The 10,439-nt window shown below is 39.2% G+C and overlaps 1 pseudogene; it reads left to right on the top strand.

Annotated features, from left to right (window-relative positions):
• The first annotated feature begins 2,150 nt into the window (after nt 1-2,150).
• On the top strand, nt 2,151-2,321 carry LOC114688378 (annotated as a pseudogene).
• Nucleotides 2,322-10,439: the final 8,118 nt, after the last annotated feature.

Below are 10,439 nucleotides of genomic sequence, written 5' to 3'. Positions count from 1 at the left end.
GGCAGTGGCCGGAGACACCTTTGCTTTGCAATGAATAGTCAATGAAACAATGTAGGTAGGTCATTTAATACAGTTGTAATCGATTGCTGCTGTTGCCTTTCCGGCCAAGCTGTTGTGCAGGAACAGATTTTTAATTAAATAAATAGCTGGGTCGGAAGGCAGGTGCATCTGGGCAAGCAACCTGCGTCTGGATGTGGTTTGCAGTGGTTGCTTGGCAACACAACATAGACAGTCTCTGAACAACAGCTGCACCCTCTGTTAGCAGCTCGCAGATGCTCACACCTCAGAGGATGGCGTCAGAAATAATGATTTGTGAATAATAGCTCATGGAGCTCTCTAATACATGGGGAAGGGTAAGCTTGAGTAATGAAGGTCAGGGACATTTCAGCCTGTTATGGTGCACGTGAAGTTGCATTTAGCAAAATTGCTAGGGAAAAAAAGACAAAAACATTACTCCTATATCCTACAAAAGGAAAAGAGAAAATGAATATATAATTTATGAAGGAAATGTAGGGGTGCTTCTGTGTATATTACTTCATTTAATTCTTTCAATAAGTATCTATGATAAACGTTACTACAGCAAGCAAGCTACTAGGTTTCAAGGAATTTAAATCACTTATAAATATAAACTTCTATGATTAATTTAGTATGCAAATTTAAAACTGTGTGGCAAATAGAAATTCAAGACAAAATGTTTAACATATTATAAGATAAAATATGTGTAATGTAATAACTGTTACTACCAGCAACTGGTAGCTGTGTTGGCGTCTAAATACATTTTTTACATAATGCCTACAGGAGCATGCTCACATTTAATACAACCCAAAACTCGAGTCATCTGGCATATCGAAACTAATTAGAAATAAAATAAAATATAGGCCTGGAAACAATGAGTCTCTGTACTAATAAGAATGTGTAATTAAGTTGTGATGAACCAGAATCCCTACTATTTTATTAGGATCAAATTATCCCATGCCATGAACATATGGCCCCAACTTTCACTTGGCTTTTGGTATAAAGTTAGCTAAGTGAAATTATTAGAGCATTTACTATATTCATTTTGGCAAAACAGAAGATGTGCTTTAACATTATCTGAAAATACAATATTTATGCTTTCAAGGGATTCCACAATTCCAAGTCAATCTGTATGCAGTGTTTTTTGTTTGTTTGTTTTGATTTTTTGCCCCTAGCTGTCATCCTACGCACACATGGGTATGGGAACTGAAGGACAGAATCAGACTGATGGACTCACACAGATGAATCTGCATGTACTGCCTGTGATGACACGATCAGATTTTCCCTGTGTTTGTGACAAATGGAGTATATGTAACAATGAAGCATCTCCAATACATAAATATCAGTAGATTTTATCCTTTTGATAACATCTAAGAAGCAAAGTCTATTCTTTTTTCAAATTTATGTTCCAATAAAATATATGTTCAAATATTGTATGTATGTATACTATACTATTTTCCTGTTAATTTTTGGATAAAAGCTATTTAATTTTTCCTTTTAAATACTTAAAAACTTAAGTTGGCTAAACAGCATTTTGTAAGTTGTCACTTTGAATGACCAGCTCAGTTCTTTTATTTGTTTTTACTTTGTGTGTGCGTGTGTGTTCGTGTGTGTATTTGTATTCGTGTGTGCATGTGTGTGTGCATATGTTGAGGGTACATGTGGAAAACAGAGATGAACCTTGGGTATTGTTCTTAGGAACTGTCCACTTTGTTTTTGTGAGACAAGGCGTTTACTTGGTACTCAAGGCTCATGAATTAGACTAGGCTGCCCAGCCATCAAGCCCCAGGGAGCTGTTCGTCTCCACCTCTCCAGCTCTGGGATTATAAACCCACATAACCATACCTTGCTTTGTACATGGGTTTGGGGGATTGAGTTTGCACAGCTAACACTTTGCCAAGTGAGCTCTGTCCCATCCCTTAAAAAGAATAAATATTGAAACTCCAACAACTGAATATATAAATTGTGATATAGCATCGAGTTAATTCCATGGTGTGTCGCTAAAGTGGGTTGGTTATTCCTTGTTGAATCAACAAATTGTGCATAACCTAATGTTTCTTTCATAATCATCTCTTGGATCTTGGTGAATCTACTGAATCAATAAAGAATCCATTCTCTAAGGGGTAGTGTCTTCAAAGACAATACTGTTTGGACTCATTTCTGTAGTGTTACCAGAGAAATTTCTTAGAGCCTGTAGAGTTCTAGGAAGCAAGAGGAGGCACAGCCTTCTCCCCGGAGCATGAAGCCATGGCTGTTGATGACCATTGTCCTTAGGAGGGGTTGTGGGAAGATGGCAACTGAATGCCTCTGTTTGGGAAAAATGGAAAAAAAGATTTTCAAGAGTAAATAAAAACTTTCCCTGTTGAAGAAGACCAAATGTTTTGATTGGACACATAATTGCATTTTAGGGGGAATGCAATCCTCCACTAATACTTAACCCATAGACAGACCTCAATGCTTAGCAAAATTGCAAGTAATACTCAAATCATTTCACTCATTTACTCTCTAGTGTTGTGTATGTACTGAGAGCAAGATGGAAAATTACCCTTTCTGGGCGTTTCAGAGTGTGTTTTGATGAGTAGTTCACCACATAGAGTTTTCTACTATTGAAGCTGGCCATACCGGTTTATACAGGTACATTTAATTTGTAACTGGGGTTAGTGTCCAAGCAGCCATTCACCTTTAAGGAAACTATTGTGAGTCACTGATTTATAAAGCCAATAAAAAAGTTTAATACCCTAAATAACTTTTTAATATAAAGTGGAAAAAAAATCTAGTGGGTAGTACTACTAAATAGAAAAGTAAACAAGTTGTCTCTGATCTGTGTTCTGTCAATGTGTCTGAGAACGATGCAATAGACAGACTATGTCTCCTCTCTTGAATTACTGCTGTGAGTAAATAGAATGGTGTAATCACTAAATACCAGATAAATGGAAACCGGGAGACAGTCTACGAACTAACTTGCTGCTACCATTCAAAAATTGGCAAAGTCATGATGGAAAAGAAAGCCACAGCATCATAGTAAGATGCACTGTGCAATTCTCCATTGCATTGGACTGGGAAAAGGCCATCAGTGGGAAAATCATCAAAATCTTAACAGGGTTATGCAGCAGAATGCAGCACTCTGTCCGTGTTAATTTCCTCATTACCATCATGTTACACGAGGGTAAACAACAATTTTGGACTATGCATTTTTTTAAAGAGTTTAGCTTTTTTTTTTTTTTTTTAAGATTTATTTATTTATTATGTATACAGCATGTATGACTGCAGACCAGAAGAGGACACCAGATCTCATTACAGATGGTTGTGAGCCACCATGTGGTTGCTGGGAATTGAACTCAGGACCTCTGGAAGAACAGTCAGTGCTCTTAACCTCTGAGCCATCTCTCCAGCCCCCACGGACTATCTGCATTTTTAAAATATCTGAATAATTTAGAACCATGAAGTCAAATGGTAATAATTGCAAATTTATTATATCTCACGAAGTAACTTTTGGATACAATGCCTTCAAAAGTTATGTATTAAGCTCTTATTAATAAATACATTTTCTTTGTGATAATGACTGATGCCATTGAGGACAAAAATATAGATGGAGTCAGATTTTTTTAAGAGTAGAACAGAGAGTGCAACAACAGTATAACCAGAGTAAATGACGACCATGTGGGGGTAGACCACAGGCAGACTGGGATCACCATATTTGGGGAGCCTATTTAGAGAAGAACTTTTGGACTTACAGAGGAACAGACTGTAATAAAAATGAGTCATCCATCTCTATACTCCAGCCACTCAGAGCTTTGTGTACAGTAAAACCTCAATAATAATGATTAGCTGCACAGGAGCCTGCTAAAGAGTTCAGCTTTTATATGGAATTATGACAGATTTAATCTGTTTTTCAATAATCTGAGATTGGCTGACACAGGAAGTAAATTCTAGGCAGATATATTTCTCACCTTATTGGTATCTTTTCCGAATTATCAATATTCTTGGCATTTATAATCAGCATATGACACTAGTCCATGAGCCAGAGAGGATGTCAAGTCAGGAAAACAGGGTCCCAGAAAGAAATGGATGGTTTGGGGAGTATTTGGTGGAAATGCTAGGAATTTCTGGACAAAAAGAGGAAGGAAAATTGAGTGTTTTTATTTCCTTAGGGAAATCTTAAACAAGGAATCATGGCAGGATAGAGAAACTAACTCACAGAAGGCATCTAATTGTTGAATCTGCCTCCTGCGGTGCCAATCAGGAAATCTCTGAAAACCACTAGTCAGCTCCTGACTCCTCCCACATCACAGAGCCACAGTAAACATCTCAACAACCCATCAAGGAATTCATTCAGAATCTGGTGCTGTGTGCTATGCTGCTGTTCCTTGCGATGCTGCAGTAAGCAAGGTTTTGCTTCCCGTTTTCATCAAGGGCACCTATTGATACATTGCTATTGGTTTTCACCAGTCAAAACCACCTGCAATCGCTTGTCTCAGACTCAGGGTAACAGCTCAGCTCATTCTCATTCTTCTAAGGGGATATGAATCTCAAGTATTAATTCTATATTTACATATTGCCAAGTAAATGGAGGGATGCTAATTTACTTTCTCTGATTATCTTTCTTTAATTAAGGAGTAGTTAGTTGGTTTTTTAAAATCTTCTTTCTAATTTAAAGTGATAGAATTGTGAAGCTGTTTTATTTCCTATATTCACCACTTTAAAAATTCAATGTTCTAAGAGTTAAAGTGAATATATTCAAGAGACAAAATTATTTATAGAAAGCCTGGGAATGTATGGGGAGGGCTAAATGTCTTTTATGCCATGCTGAACTTGGCAACATTTTACACAAATTTATTTATTTAATTAGAGAAAAGCTCTTGTTTTTCAAAACACAATAAGATACACAAGAGGAAAACTTAAAAAAAATACAGTGAATATAGTGGAAACATTTTAGATGCTAGGGTAATATTTATTACAAATGTGAATAAAATTGCTGATCATAGAATAATTCCTATTTTCAAAGTGCTTAAATTTATTTTGAGATTTCAGGAAAAATGGTTTTTAATTGTACCCAAGGAAAACATAAATCATAGCTTAAATATTTATTCGCTCTAGCTTGAGCACACACACACATCTCTGGATTTTCACCCCTGGATAATGGTAACAAAGAAAGATGTCTTGTCACTGAGAATGGAAAGAGCTAGAGAGGCTGGAGTTGAATAACCTGGTTCCTCCAAGACATGAAGGACATCAATTCACAGGGAGAAATACTTTTCAAAATGTTTTGAATTTTGAAAGCAGCATATTTCCCCACAACTTTTAGGAAATCTTTACAACTTTGTCCCAATTTTTGTGCACTCAGGTCTTTAAAAGCAAAAAGAATCTGGAAGCACCACCAGCTAGACACAAATTCTGGGATGTGTAGTTGAAAGATTTCCTGTGTCCCACCCAGTCTGTGGTCAGGATAAATCTATCTCACATGCAGTCCTGCAGCCACTTATAAAATAATCATTCAGAGGCTTAATGTTATTTACTAACTGCATGGCCTATGGCAGGCTTCTTGCTAGCTAGCTCTTTTATCTTAAATTAACCTGTTTTTATTAATCTATGTTTTGCCATGTGGTTGTGGCATTACTGGTCTATTGGCATCTTGCTGCTCCTTGGGTGGTGGCTGGCATCTTCTCTGCCTCTGCCTTTCTTCTTCCTGTCTCTCTCTTGGATTTGCTGCCTGGCTATAACCTGACTCGAGTCATAACAACTCATATTCACAACGTACAAAAAGATATCCCATAGCAGGGATGTACTGTAACAAGAGAGCAGGAAGCAAAGTGAGGTGCAGATAGTTAAGACAAGTGGAAGAACCAAATTTGAAATCATATACACTTCTTGGAGATAAACAACATGGACAAGAACAGTTTTATTTTACTAAGTTTATCTGGGCCAAAAAAAAGTCATTACAGCTTTTATTGTTTCCCCTTAATTTAGCAAGAATAAGGAGCTATGGTTCAGTCATTTGTAGTTATTTAAATTTAAATACCTTTGCTTATATTACAATCCGTTTCTCATATTATTCATGGCTTCATGAGCCATGGTGCCAACTCTTGCATCAGCAAATATCTTCCATAACTTAAATATATATCAAATGAATTTTTTGCAATAAATCTATAAAAGTATCCATTGCTTTCTAATGAACAGAATACAGAAGCCAATGAGGCTTTGGAACAAGTTGAAGTTTGGATGTCAAGGTAATTGTTGCTCTTTTATGTGGATCAGTGCTATTTCCAAAGTGCCTTACATATCAGCATCCCCATCAAGCTCTAAAACACTGACAAGCAATTCAGACAAAATGCAGACTCTCTGAAGCTGGTCATTTGTTGGATTCTGGATGCTTTTGTGAGCCAGGACTGAGGAACACTGCTGTATACTTTAGGAGCAGGTAGGCCTCTCAGGAATGGAAACTGGTTGCTTCCTTTCCTTCCCCTTCCCGCTCACTAGCTATGTGACTACAGTAAAGCTAGCTGGACTACAAAGAGGCTATGGAAACAGTGCCCCTCACAGGCTTGCGAATCCAGCTAAATAACCACATAAATGTCTATTTAGCAACTGAAGAGAATAAGTCAGGCTTCATGACAAGGGGAGAGAAGTTTTAGGGCAGCAAAAGAGCCTGTGTAGCAGCCAGAAGTGAGACATCTCACTGCAGGTGGATCATCTTCAAAGGTGTAGTGAGGGTTTGATTAAGAAGTCCAATTAATCACATAGACAATGTCGGAGAGTCTGATGATTTATTTAGTTGAAAATGACTCAAACATGACACAAAATTAAGATACACATTAACTGAAAATACCAGTGGTTTGCATGGTCCCTGTACAGTTTGGAAAAGTGCCCCTCTGTTTCTAGCATTCTATCCTGGACTTTACCTTCAGATATGGCCCTCCTAATCATCGTACGTAGACCACCTGACATGTATTCTACTGGGAAATGAAAGAAGTAACTTAATTTCCATGTGGGCTGGGCAAAGTCTTAAGTCTGGGCTAGGAAGATGACTCTGTATAAAAAATAAAAAAAAATGAAAGTGTTTGCATGTAAGATTGATGAACTGAGTTTGATTCCCAAGACCCATCCTGATAGAAAGAGAAAATAGACTCGTGGATGCTTTCTCTGACCTCCATGTGGAGGTAGCACACCTACACAAATGCACGCGCGCGCGCGCGCGCACACACACACACACACACACCACATACAAACACATGATGCATATACACACAGCATCCTACTTACATCACATACATACAAACGGACCCCCCACACACACATTCATACTACACACAACACACACACACACACACACACACACACACACCACATACAAACACATGATGCATATACACACAGCATCCTACTTACATCACATACATACAAACGGACCCCCCCCCACATTTATACTACACACAACACACACACACACACACACACACACACAGAGTCACAAACTCTGTTTGTCTAACAATAAATTTACCACAGAGTTCAAGAAACTCTGATGCTCCAACTAATTAGATCAAATTCATATGCTCATCCTGGCAGTGAGAGCTGGATGAATGCTACATAAACTACAAAAGAGAGAGGGATTCACTGTCAGGGACAGAAGGAGGAGGGAGCCTGCTATCAGGAAAGGGAAACTGGAATTAGACAGGCTAACCATGGATGCCGTTCTCACCAGAGTAATCAGGGTTGTGCCTCTTTCGGGCTCCGTTTTGTTGCTGATTTTTATATTTTGTTTTAATTTCTTTTGGACAAAGTTTCACTAGGCAGCTTAAGATGGCCTTGGACTCCTGAGCCTCCATGCCTCCACCTCCCGAGTGCTCACACTGCAGGGGTGATCCTCCAAGCCTCTACCTACTGAGTGCTCACACTGCAGGGGTGATCCTCCAAGCCTCCACCTCATGAGTGAGTGCTCACACTGCAGACATGAGCCTCCATGCCTCTACCTCCTGAGTGCTCACACTGCAGGGGTGATCCTCCATGCCAAGCTCTCTAAAATCCTTTTAAGAGAAAGCACAGTGGTTATTCTGAGTTTTAAAATAGAAAATGTTCTGGTCGGGAAGGTGCTTTTGTCTGAATTCAGATTAGGATGTAATTGGGGGAGGACAGAAGACAGAGAGTCAGGGCAGTGCCTTGGGCACAAAGAGTGAAGCACCGATCACTCTGGGACAACAGCCTGGTCTACTTGCTGCCAAGACTGCCCCTGTCCCTGTCGGAGCTCTGAAATACTCACTTCTCAGTGCATCACATCCTGGCGTCTTTTAGCATTAAGTGTGGCTCCAGCTTCGCAGTGTGCCTAAAGTGCCTCTGATTCAAAATCAATTCTTTGCGGCGTTATAGATGGGATAGATTGTGGATGCCAAAACACTCACTCAAGTCAAAGAAAGACTTGATGGTTTGACATTATCTGGATTAAATATTGTGGTTATGGACTCATTTCTTTCACATTTAAAAACGAGCCAGTTTCAACTCAAACACTTGCCAGAAGTTACCAGAACGGCTCTGAGCCTCTAACACTTGGACATATTCATTCTGGGAGCTGGTTAGCACAAGAGGGTGGAAGACTTTACTTCTCCCTCAAATGTCACGACAGGACAGGATCCCATGCCTGCTTCTCTTGTCTAGGCTTTCCCGGTCATCCACATTTACAATGAACCAGAGTGTGGGCCCTGTGTCTGCAGCACATCAGCCCTCAATTCGGAGAATGAACAGCGTTTGGAAAACCACTGTCTCCCTAGGTGATCTCTGATTTCCCATAGTTCCTTTCCATTCTGTCCTCCATCTTCCTATGCTGTGATTAGTAGGGTTTTTTTAATGCTGTTTATTTATTCTTTGACAATTTCACACACGAATCCTATGTATCTTGATTCTATCAAGCTCCCAAAAGCCTTAGAAATGATCCAACACATCTCTTTTCCATCTCATGTTCCTCCTTTGTTTGTTTGTCTTTTGGAACCCCCTTTGTTCAAGCAGTACCTTCTTCAGGAATGTGGACTGTTCTTGTATTGACCTTGAGCAGGTAGCCATTGCTACAGTGAGTTCATGAGTGCATGCCATGCACCCCAAAGCCCCCCATACCTCTGAAGCTGGGTAAACTCTATCTTCATATGGGTCCCTATCATATGCTATTATGGAATTAATTGCAGCACACTTTAATGTGTTCTTTGGATCATGGTACCTTCCTTGAAATTTAAATCTCTTGAGGAGAGAAAGAAAATGCTACTTACTGTTTCTAACTCTATGACTCAGGCCTGTGCCTAGAACTGAAAATGAAATCTTTGCACTTGCTGCACTATTTGTAAGGTGTATTGCCCGGAAGAGTCAAGTAAAGACCGCTGCAGACCCTGAGATATGGAAGTAGATCTAATGCCATGTGGTAGCTTTTCCCAAACTGGCCAAGTGTGGGTTCTTCTACTCCAGGCCAAGGGAATCTGTCTTTGTCACCAGGCTGTGCTACTACCAGGGAAGCCAAAGCCGTCTACCTACATACAGATATAAAAACATACTTAAACTGTAGTTAGAGTTAGAATAGCAATTTTTCACATTTAAAAAGTTAAATTTCAATACAGTAGATTCTGATTGTAAGCAAAGAATAACTGGAGACCAGAGGCTATACGAAGGCCTGTGAGCAGTGATCAAAGTTCCTGAGTTACTGGAGTCAAATGATTCAATACCCAGGGCACTGGTGTGCTCCCAGCTCTCAGGAGACTGAGCTAGGGGGGTTACTGTAAACTCACGGGAAACCTGGGCTACACAGTCAATTCCAGGCCAGAGCTACAGAACGAAACCTTTCTCAAAACAAACAAAACTTCAAACAAACAAAAAAATAAAAATAAAAAGCCTTGGAGTCCTTTTAAAAGGGCACATTTTAGGGTTTTATATATATATATATAATATAATATTATATGTATTATATATATATATAATATATATAATACATGTAGAAACATGTATACTCAGAATCATATGATATGCAGAAAACAGTGATGGATAGATGTGTGTTTGAAGCCAGGATCACTCTGCCCTCATACAGCCTAGGTATAGATAAGAACACAGGGAGCCTGTCACTGGAGGGGACATACACACACACATACACACACACACACACACACACAGCTAGCAGATGAGATTGTATATCTCCTCTTCCAATTATTTTCATACTGGCATAGTGGCAGTTATTGAGAGTGAAGAAGCACTCACAATAATAAAAAGGTTTAGGAAGGTATAAAATATTTTTTTAACAGAGTAGTGGAGTCATGAATGACTTCCATATTGCAAAGTCTTCTGGATCACATGTCCTGCTACTTCCCACTTAGGACACAGCACTTTCCTCACAAGCTTCCCAGGCTTCCTCCAGCCTTTCCTACTACTCTTTGCTGGTTTTGCAGTATCCACCTGAATAT

The sequence above is a fragment of the Peromyscus leucopus genome, chromosome 3 (genome assembly GCF_004664715.2).
Source record: "Peromyscus leucopus breed LL Stock chromosome 3, UCI_PerLeu_2.1, whole genome shotgun sequence".
NCBI classification, from domain to species: Eukaryota; Metazoa; Chordata; class Mammalia; order Rodentia; family Cricetidae; genus Peromyscus; species Peromyscus leucopus.
Note: the sequence above shows the minus strand (reverse complement) of the source record. Positions and strands in the feature narration are given on the sequence as shown.